The 11,818-nt window shown below is 42.2% G+C and overlaps 1 long non-coding RNA gene across 1 annotated transcript; it reads right to left on the bottom strand.

Annotated features, from left to right (window-relative positions):
• Positions 1-254: 254 nt before the first annotated feature.
• Positions 255-6,834, bottom strand: LOC146307194 (uncharacterized). The gene is made up of 3 exons (XR_014768934.1): positions 6,240-6,834; positions 4,039-4,167; positions 255-3,511 (listed from the first exon to the last, which is right to left on the bottom strand). It is a non-coding gene; the product is annotated as an uncharacterized LOC146307194 (long non-coding RNA).
• Positions 6,835-11,818: the final 4,984 nt, after the last annotated feature.

The raw sequence follows: 11,818 nt of genomic DNA, 5'->3' as shown, positions 1-11,818 counted from the left end.
TTAAGTTTAATTAATTTAACTAAAGCTTGTATATTTATGTAAAGTTACTGAGAAAAGATAAGTTGATTCCACTAAATTTCTGTATGATCTTATACAGTGAATAAAACATGTTGTCACTGAACATAGATATGTTCAGTGACAACAAGATTTTGCAAGGTATTATAATTAATAACATTTCCTTATTATGTTAATAGAAAGCATATGAGCATTACATTTCCTTCTAAATGTATTTGCTGTTGCAGATTAACTATACATATATATATATATATATATATATATATATATTTCTGAGAGACAGGGCTTTGAATTCCATGGATCTATATAGGATTTAAGGTTAAATGTGGACAAATACAGGCAGTTTTTAGAGCTAATAAATCATTGAAGGCTCACAGTATAGCAGTGGAGGTGAGTATAAAGCGTTCACATGATGCAAAACGACTGGATCACATGGCAGCAGTGATGTCAGCCAGCAGAGGCCCTGCAGCAGCAGCAACAACAAGCAAACCCAGAGACACACAGATGCACAGGAAACAAACAGCGAGAGGACGTCCACGCCACACCATCTCGAACGACGCAAATGCAGGGGAGGAAACATGTCTGTGTGTGTGAGTGTGTATGTGTGTGAGATTTGCATTCATCTGTGCTTATGCCACAAATGCTCTATTTTACATCCTCCTACACGCATTTTAGCATGTCGCTTTGTTTGTTTTCCATAAGGAAAGGAACAGTAATTATCAACTAAGCCAAGTGTTAAACATATCATTGTATTATTTGAATAATCTGCAATGGTAATGACTGGGATGATTTGTATAATTACAATCATGAGCATGTCTGAGTGACTCTGTGGCTAACTTTAACACAAACTCCTGCCTGCACGGGAATAAAACAGGCATAGAAATGGACCCATTTGATATTCCACAGCAGCTATAGGAAGGCGTGTAAAAAATGATTTACACCAGCCCGGCGGTGTGAGGAGGAAATCTCCAGCGTATGATCATGGGAGGTGACATGTGTGAGGACATGGCTGTATGAGTCAAGTTGATCCTATTAGGTGTTTAAATGGATTTTACATGGGTGTTAAGGTTCAGAATGTGCCATCAGACATGGAGAGGGAATCCATATTCATGGGGCATCGCCCCAGCCGGCAACACGCGGAAAGCTGGTTATAGACCATTTGAGCCAGGGGTAATTGTTTATCTAGACGCCTCTCTCCTCGATGCATAAGTTGAGCTGTCGACCGCTCATGGTGGACATTTTGTTTTCTCAGCCGTATGTGTGTGTGTGAGCGTGTGTGTGCGTGAGGCTCAGCGGCAGCAGCAGAATTACATGTGGTGTAAACCTCACTGCGATAAATGTCATTTGAGCAACCATTTGCATAAAAAAGGGGCGTAAAGGGGGGAAGGTAAGAGGCTGCTCGGCTCAGCTCAGCCCCATAATACATGCACTACATGGAGGTTCCACTCTATAACCACAGCCAGAGGAAATACAGCACAATGCCTCATCAAATGTTACAGGCCTACTCAGACTGGTCAAGGTGATGACATTGATAGTGATATTTTTGGAGCAATATTTGTCAGATATTGAGCAAAATCTGAAAAATGTCACAGAAATGTTCATCATCATTAGGTGTGACACAGCTTTTAGACCATCAGCAGGTCCTAAATGATGCTAATGAAATCAGACTTTTATCTTTCATGACATTTTATATTATGCATAGGCAAATTGCAAAATGACACACCTAAAAGAAAAAGGTTACTGTTACAAGAACACCTTTGTTTACAGTCACCAGTAGAATTGAAACACTTTATCAAATAATTGATTTGCTAATTCACAAAAAATAATCAAGAATGATTTCAGTAATCTTAATATTTATGTCAAGTTAAATCATCAATCCAGCAAAAATGACAAACTTTCTGTTGGACTTTTTTTGGACTGTTGGACTAAACAAGACCTTTGAAGACATTTAAATGGACTGTGTTTCCTATTATGTAACATTTTCTACATCAATCAGTTAATGGCAAAAAACAATCAATAGCTGATTCAGTAATACAAATAATAGTTATTTGCAGCCACATTTAATTAATTATAGATTGAGGTAAAAATGAGCGATATAAAGGCCTCACACGGGGCACCAGTACATGTATTTTCACTATCCCCTCACATTTTGTAGAATAAGAATAATTAGTTTTAGGAAAACTAATTAAGTGATTAATCAAAATGTTAAAATCATAATTAGTTTCTTTTCCCCTGTCCTCTTTGGAGTGTATGTTTGAAGTGTGTCTACAGAGAAACAACTGTGGTAAAAATGTATTTCTTTTTTCTGTAATGAAATGCATGACTATAGCTGGACCTGGTCAGCAAGGCTGGATTATCTGTCAAAGTGGGCAACTGCCCTGAGGCCCCAGAGCTCCAGGGGCCCCCAAAAGCTCTAGGCTTTCCGTGTGTCTAATTTAATTAAAAATTAGTTTTAGAACGTGCAGCCCTGATGTGCAATATCAGCTGACACCATGAGGGCCTCAAGGTGGATGCAGCTTAATTTACCAATCCTGGAGCCTCATCTTGAAGAGGGTCCCTGTCAAAAATGTAGTTTCTACACTTTGATTATTTCAGTTTTGCTTTTACATGTTGCTTAATCAAATTACAGCCTGGCAACAGAGGGTGAGTGGAGAGGTGGGGTCACTGGGGGTCCAATACAGTAGATTCATAGCCAGAGGGCCACAAATTCTAGTTCTACATGTTTGTGTTAGTGTGCAGGCTGTCATGCTGGCCTTGCATTATGGGAATCAATACTGTTCATGCAAATCGAGTCACATGATCAGAAGTTGTTGTTGACAAGACAAAGAGCCAGTTTTTCTCTGCGAGACCGAACAATCTCGAAGCAACACGTCCGACAGACACACACACAGAAACAAAACACACACACTATGCTGTCCATCACCACGGAGACAAGAGACAGACTGACAGATGCACTGTGGGACAGACAACCTCGAACCGTGGCTCAGCAGGAGAAAAACATTGCAGATCAGAGAAGAGGCGGGGTTCTCTTTTTTTGGGAAGGTGACGAGTGGGGATGTGGCTTCGCCCATCCTGACAGTCCTCCATGGGTGGGTGGGTAGTCGGGGTGAGGTGAGGTGGGTGGGTGGGTGTCGGGGGGAGGATGGGGGGGGGTGTTGCTGGTGTTGGGCGAAGAGAGGACTCTCCTCGACTACGCGTATTCTTAAGCAATAACAACGTGATCCGTATTATCCACCCAAGAATACCCGTCACCGAAGAGAGTCTTTCAGTAAACAGGGGGAGCTAAGCCAGAAACCACGTGAGCAGCGCCACTGCCATCGCATCATCATCACCACCACCATCACCATCACCACCATGGCCATCGCCGCCGCCATCAGCAGCCCCCCTTCAGGCTCCAGTGGCAAACAGACACATACACATATAGAGAAAGTGGGCCAGTCGCATTGATTGAAGACGCCTCGCTGCAGCGTGAGGCAAGGCTCCATCAATGGCTCCTCTGCAAAGGAGAAAATTGACAACGGTGGCATTTTCAATCGGAGCCAGCAGCGTGTGTGGAGGGGAGAAACAGAACAACAAAACGTTGCTGTTGGGCGGAAATCTTGTATGTCCAAAACTGTTATTTTTCAGGAAATGAAAGAAAAACTGTATTTTAAATAAATAAATGAAGCAAAAGGCTGTCAGAAAGCCCTGTAGGTTAACTTCTCCCATGTGTGCAGCTCTTCATTCAAGATGGAGTTGGGGTGGAGCTATGAGATTTTGATTTGACAAGCTCTTTGTACTTTTACTTAATACACTGGTTAAATAATTACAGGTACATATTAGAAAAAGGGGGTGACTAATAGCTTGGATTCATGAAAAACTAGATATGGAGATACGAGGTTTCTGCCTCAACAACAATGAAAAAAGAAGGGTGTGTAAAAGCTGAGGTTAGCTTGATTCACTCTTTCTTTACACAAAAGTCTGGAGGTGACGGAGGGAGAGGGGAGTGCGGCGCAGCCTGCAACCCCACAGCAAGCCTCTTACCTGGGCCATGGCCTCGCAGCGCGTCCCCCGCCTCCTGGAAGTCCTCATCCAGCGGTGACATTTGGTCCCCCTCCCTGCTGCCGTCGCTCGTTGCTCCTGCTCCTCGGCCCTACCCGGGCATAATGAGATCTGGGAAGGGTGGGTGGGGAGGGGTTGGGTGTAAGGGAGGGGGGTGCACACACAGGGGAGACGCAGGGTTAGGGAGGTCAGGCCGCGGTGTGACAATAGCCCCGTACACTCCATTACCACCACCACCCCCACCCCCGCAACACAAGGAGAGAAATCAACACATGGATTATACCACAGGAGGGAGGGTGCAGTGCATGCAGAGAACTAATTTGTTTGATTATTTAAAAATAGTGCAGCTTTTTGCAGCGGCACACCAGCCTGCGCTTGGGCTCCCCTCAGGCTGATTACTGTGGTGTGGTATATATTGAAAAATGCAAAATTTAAAACTCATGGAGGCATGTCGCAGCCAATGAACTTTATTCCAAATTTCAAATGCTAAAATGCATTTCAAATTAATTCCTAAATGGTAATTTAGCAATCATTATTATGATTTCCCCCTCTTCTTTATTTTCAAATTAAAGCGATGAGTTTAAATGCCGGAGCGAGGCCATGAATAATGGATGAAAAGTTCAAGCAAATTTATTCCATTCTATTCTAATTGAACTAGCCGGCTGAATACAAAGAGCGGGCTCCAGCTAAGCCGATCCAAAATCATTCCATTGATTTCTCGTCTCAAATCAATATTTACAATTATTCTCCGGATGATTTGGTAAAGGGAAGAGGAATAGGTGTGTGTATCCTCGACGCCGAGGGCTGACACCGGATTGACTGATTCTAAATTAGAATTGCATCACGCATGTTCATCAAAACTGAGGAATAAAGGTGTGATCTGCTGCAGGAGATATTGACACTGATAATTTAAATGTTTAACATTAAAATAAGATGAAAATGAGTGGGTTTTAAACACAGACTCTCATTCCTCTGGATGAAAAATTTAAACTCTGCAGAGGCTGAAGCAGGATGGACAAATTGATAGATGAAATCAACAGCCCTGAGCAGGGTGGAGGGGTGGACGGAGGAGGAAAAAGTGAGGAAAAAGAGAAGGAGGAGGAGGAGAAAGACTGAAACAAAGAATGAACAGATTAAGAAAAGAAGAAAGCAGATGCTAATCCACAAGTTTTTTTTTGTTTTTTTTTTCTCCCAGCCTCTTCGTCTCTGTTTCCCCCCTCTCATCCTCCACTCAGCCGGCCAGCCTGGACCACTCAGCCCAGGAGACACACACACACACACACACACACACACACACACAAACCCTCAGCCAAAACCAGGAAGACCCCCACCCAACACCACCCCCGAGCTGCAGAGAGCTGGGATTTACCACCCGCAGCCAAACACACTCACACACACACACACACACACACACACACACACACACACACACACACACACACACACACACAAACACACACAGATCCTCGGCCCAGCCCAGGCCATCTGTAGAGAGGGAGAGGGAAGAGAACCTGAGGGCTTCAGCTAGAGATCATCTCACACACACACACATACACACACACACACACACACACACACACACACACACACACACACACACACACAGAGGTCGGCTAGCCCAAGTATCATTGATTGTTCAGTGGAAGCACCCCGGAGACTCATCAGATTACTGTGAGAGTGGGGGCAACGGCTAAAAATCAAACACGGGGAATCTTCTTCTCCCTGTGCTTTCAGTCAAACTTCCTCACACACACACTCACAAATTCAACAAACACAGAGCACCACAGGTTGTCAAGGAAAAGGAGGTGGTGAAGATGATGAGGATGGGAGTGAAATGCCCTTTTTGTTTTTTTTTTGGTTTTTTTTGCAATTCCTCCCCTTTTCCTCTTCACTTACTACTTTCACACACAGACACCTCAATTTTTTTCTCATTTAATTGCCCACAAGTCCTATGAATATTGTAATAGTAGCAGAAAAAGGGATGGAAACACTCAAGAAGACAAACACTGCACAATAAGGGAGGAAAAAATTGGAAAAATGGAAATAAAAATCTCCTCCGGTTAAAAAGAGAAGAAAAATGTCAAAAAAAATATTTGAAATTTTCCACCTGAGGAGGACGTAGTGGCGAAATCAAAATAAAAGGGTGAAACTGCGACAACAGGTCCGCTCAGGTGGCCTCTTACCCTCTTTTCTTCTTCTCTTTTCCTCTCCGCTCTCCTGTAAACCAGGGTGTTGCCTCTCCCCTGCTCTCCTCCCGGCCTCTTCTAAAATTCCCTCCCCTTCTTCCTTCTCTCCTCTCCTCCTGATGCCTTGCCGAGGGTCCGCGAGCTGCAAGCTGGGAGGTGCTGATCTCCCTCCCCCCTCCCAGTTCCAGGAAGAGCTCCCTGAGGAGAAGGAGGAGGCAGATCCCGGCAGGAGACGGAGGATCCAGCAGCGGGAGCGGCGGCGGCGGCAGAGGAGGCGGCGCTGGCGGTGGTGCTGATGCTGCTGCTGCTGCCGCTGCCAGAGAGGGATGAGGGGAGGGAAAAGATGCTTAACAAAAGATCTCCTCCTCCTCCTCTTTCTTTTCTCCTCTTCTTCTCCTCCACTTTTTTTTCTCTTCTTCCACTCTTTCCTGCCGCTCTTCCCCTCTCTGCTCCCGGCGCTGAAAGAAGCCAGTTGTTGCTCCGCCGCGGCAAATGAACTGACAGCCGGCGACGAGCCGGCGGAGCGAATGAGAGAGCAGAGAGCAGACGGATGGGAGAGAGAGAAAGAGAGAGAGAGAGAGAGCAGTGTGGTGTGATGTGGCATCTGCGAGAGAGTGATAGAGAGGAGAGAGAGGGATACGGAGGTAGAGATGGACGGGGGGCGGGAGGATGGACGAAGGAGGAGGAGGAGGGGGAAGATGGAGAGAGAGAAAGAAAGGTGGGGTGAGGCAGGATGCAGGGAGAGAGAGGGGGAGAGAGAGCAGACAGAAGGGAATAAAGAGAAAGAAAGGAAGAGAAAGAGAAAGAGAGGTATTGCAGCAATGAAAAGCTTCAGCCACCAGCAGCAGTCTCTCTGACGGACTCTGTCCCTGCGATGAGGAAAGCCAGAGAATAATTAGATTTGAGCTTCATACACACACATGTAGACACACACACACACACACACACACACACACACACACACTTCTTTCTCTCTCTGTGACATACACACACACACACACACACTCTGGCACCTAGTAATGGTGCATTAATTGATGTGCTGTGCGCTTCACGGCCCTTGGCCAACACCTCCACCAGCACCCACTGAAACGTGCAGAAAAAAAAACATCAGAAATAAAGCAAATGATGATGATGATGATGATGATGATGAAGAGTAGGAAGAGAGGTAAACGAGTTGTCCCTCTGGACTGACGCAAACACACAATGAGGATGGAGGGATACTGGGAACACACATCATCCACAGTGATCGTGGCAGACGAAAGCCTCACACACATCAGCACAACCTGTGTGTGTGTGTGTGTGTGTGGTGATCAAGTGTGACAACATTTCATTTTTTTTCCTCTTTGTTAAAAAAGAAAGAGGAGACAAGGAAAGGCAATAAGGTGTCATGTATGAGTCATCCAAATACCTCCAATTTTTCTTTTCCTCTTTAGTTTCTCTTGGATTGATTGTGGTTTTTGAAAGCCGATGTTGGGAAGAATTTTCGATTTGATCGCTTTCCTATTTCAAAATTTAACAAAAAAAGCAAGAAAATTTGTCCCTTGAGCTGCTTTAGTCACAATCAATGCACATATCCCTAGAATAAGCCAATTTTCACCCCCAACAATGTCCTCAAATGTACAATTTTTAATTGTGATCCCCAGAATTGTACTTTCCTTGTGTTAAAAAGCCTTTGAAACAGCATTTAGACCTTTATAAAACACTAAAACAACAAATCAAAATACAGTAGATCCTTAATTTATAATTAAACATGTCACCACAGACAGTATCTTCTGATATGATCTATGTCCTGATATGTTTTTTTCTGATGCATGTTTTGTATCTGATTGCTGTCTGCATCTTTTTTATGAAAGCTTTTATTTTTTCTGCTTTCCTATCTTCACCAGGACTCCGTGGCAGAAGAGACATGTATTTCATCCGGGTCCTTCCTGGTTAAATAAAGAAAAAAATAAAATGATTGCACAATCTGTTGTGGAAGAGACCCATCAGACGACACAATGACTGAACCAGATCACATTTCTAACGTAAAGCCAGCAAGTCAATTCAGTGTATTTGTCTGAACCTTTGAGGGAGGACGCTAGAATTTCCCTCAAACAAAAAAATGCAAAAAGATCGAGATAGGGAGGGAGAGGAAGGGAAAGAATGAAAGCAGAAGGAAAAATGAAACCAATTTCCTCAGGGCTGATTTAAGGTCTTCTTAATGCCAACTGGTCTCTTAACTCGCTGCAACAGGCCTTGACTTTTCAAGCTGACATTTTCAATTAGTACGGCTTAAAAATGATTTGAGCAGAAAGAATGAGAGGGCCTGTTTTTAACTGCAGATAATGGTCAGATAGTAGAAGATTCCCCCCGTAGGTGTCCAGATCACACACACACACACACACACACACACATACAGAGACAGGAAGAGATCAGTGATATGGTGCCATTCTTTTTCAAAGCAGCGAGGGGACATGAAATGTACACAAACATCAAACCGGCTTTCATGTCCTTTATTTCTTTACATTAGCTCCGCTGAAAGGCCAAAAGCCTGAAAAGCCACAAGATCTCTCTCAGTGAATTGAAAAATTATGGGATGCAATTGGTGCGAGCGGTTCATACGTGATAATGATTCTATTTGAGTCCATTTTGCCCCCCGTTTGATTCCTCCTTCTCTTTTCACATTTGAGGAAAAAGTCGACCAACGAGTGGACAAAAAAAAATCGAGCGGCGCGAACGCCTCATTTCAGCAGCATCTTCATTTCAATGGAGCAACAGAGCAATTACATTTACATTTCTGCTGCTGCTGCCTTTGACACGCCTGAATCTCCAGAGTCAAAGGAAATTAAAATCTCTCAAGGATTCCACAGCGATCGTCGCCGTCTTTGAGGGCGACCAGGGGGGTAAAATAATCATACACGGTTTTATCTTGGATGGAGATGCTTCCTTAATGTATAGAAGACAAAGGAGCCGAGCCGGGGGGACCTGCTCTGTTTCGTGGCGGTGTAGTGCCCCCCAGTGGCTGCCGGTGGACTGTCAGCTGCTCCTGCTGCTGCTGTTGGCTCATTGTTCAGCCACAGCAGGTGCTTTTAGAGGTAAAACAGCAAGAGGAATACAAAAAGATGGAGGGGAGACAAAGGCTCTATGTTTAACTACACATCATTGATCAGTGGGAGTGTGTGTGTGTGTGGGGGGGGGGGTGAGAGAAGATGGAGCACAGTCAGAATACAGAGGATGACTGTCAGTGTGCACAGACTGCACAGCAACACAATTAATACTTCCCTTGTTTTCCCCAACTAACAGCCAGTCATGTCATCTAGACTTACGGAGGTTTCCTGTGACCACAGCTGCATGAAAACAGTCTTCATTATTTTGTCTAAAAATATTCTTAAAACACACAGACCAAGGAAACAGAAAAAACTGACAAACAATAGAAAAAAGAAAAAGGAAATAAAGTGCTTTGTAGAGCTGATATCCCTGAACAAATGGGACTAAAAGGAGTCTTTGGTAACACTGTATGGTAAGGGTAAATGAATTATCATGACGTCTTGCATGAAAAAGCATGATTTCATGATTATTTTCAAGTATCAACAGTATCTCCTGCATTAATCCAGGAACAATATTTGCGCTGCAACTAAGGATTATTTTCCCAGTTAAATGATTAGTTGTTTGGTCCACAAAATGTCAGAAATGGTCAGAAGTGTCAATCAGTGATCATCAAATGTCTTGTTTTGCTCACAGCCCCAAAATATTCAGTTTACTATCATAAAGCAGTAAGGAAGCCAGAAAATACATTCAAGGAGCTTGAATCAGAGAATTTTCATTTAAAAAAAAATTTATAATCGATTAATCATAGCAGCTCTATACAATAGTTAATTAATACAACAGCTGAGATATTTCAGTCATCATCATTTCTGAGTTATTAATGATGTCCATGTCCTCTTCTTAGGTAAGACTGCAGTTAAAGGGACAGGACAAAAACTAACCAATCGCAGCAGCGCTTATGTATTTTGTTGAATTCAAAATGTTGTCATCGTGATTAACTGAGCATTACTTATCATGACTTCATCATGTCTGTGGCCCTTCAGATAAAGTTGGCCCTTCTATATATTTAGGCATTATATTGTTGGAACATATGCAAATTCATTTCAGACCCCATTTCACTTATCAATTACAAGCATTTAGTTAGGAAAAGTAAATGTGTATATATGAAGATAATTTATTATCATTATACAACACACTGCTGCGCAAGAAAAATAAAGTTCTATTGTTATTTATCTTGTTTTGTTCTAACATATATATGATATATATGTCAGAACAGAATAAGATAAATAATTCTGTAGTGCACTCTTTGAATTTGCCTCAAATGATAATATGGTCACATCTGGGAAACACTGTCCATCAATTGTGACTGTGTTTGTCACAAAGCATCATGGATGTAAACACAGAGTGCTCCTGTCATCGTCCTGCTGGTCCAGTGTGTTGCATTTAAGGTTGGGTATTGTTTGTATTTTTTCCAATAATGGTGCTAAATAATACTCATACGCAGGGTTGGGTCAGATTACATTGAGATATAGTCAGTTACTGAATACAAATTACATTGCAAGTATTAGTAATGTAATCCATTGGGTTAAAAAAGAATGTAATCTAATCTGAATACTCCTGGATTACTTTAAAATCCAACATAGGAAATACTGCACCTTACACTAAGAGATGGATGCAGACATAAATGCAGACTTTTTAAACACCTGAAAGCTTTTTTAATTTAAATAAAATGGATTAGGGTTATTGTTTAGGTTTAGGGTTCTTTTCTGTAGAGCCGTTTTCTGATTTCAGATGCACTTTTTGTAAGACGACAGAGCATATTTTATCATCAAAAAAGTGTCATAATTTAAAAACTGCCAGAGGCCTATTATAATGATTGAATAAAAAATATAATCAAGTAATCCTGGACATTGTAACTATAATCTAACCTCACATTTTTCAGGATAATCTGCACTGATTATAGTAACTATTTTTTGTAATCTGATTTCATAATCTTGATGACATGCAAGCCATTACTACCCAACCCTGTCAAAATGGTAACAGTGCTTAAACCATTTTTTTTTTAAATTACAGCAACATTATAGAACGGCTTTTTCATTGCTAAGGAAAATTTAAAACTTGAAATTGAGCAATATAGTATATTAATTGTTAACAATAAAACAGACTGAAATTTAGAAATAACTACAAAACATTTAAATTGACATAATAAATTCACATATGAAATAAAACCTACCTGAAATGCACTTGTCTCTCTTGAGTAAGTTTTACACGACTAATAACAGATAGATATATTTTGAGTTGGTGCTTACATTCTACAAACATAACTTCAGCTTTAATTCTTTTCCATAAATATGATCATATTTGCTAACCTGAGGAAGGATGGCTGTCATCATCTTCAGTGCTGTCATCACACACATCACATCCAGTGTTCTCTGCTCCCCTTCTCCAGGGTCAGGAACGCCCACACTGCCAGCTGATGTGCTCAGCATTGGGTCACTCAAACAATCGAGCACAGTGCATCTTTCTGCTTTCAAGTGTGTCCCGTACATCGC

This window comes from Lutjanus erythropterus, chromosome 21, assembly GCF_056507025.1.
Source record: "Lutjanus erythropterus isolate fLutEry1 chromosome 21, fLutEry1.hap2, whole genome shotgun sequence".
Lineage (NCBI taxonomy): Eukaryota > Metazoa > Chordata > Actinopteri > Lutjaniformes > Lutjanidae > Lutjanus > Lutjanus erythropterus.
This window is presented reverse-complemented; position numbering and strand designations above follow the sequence as displayed.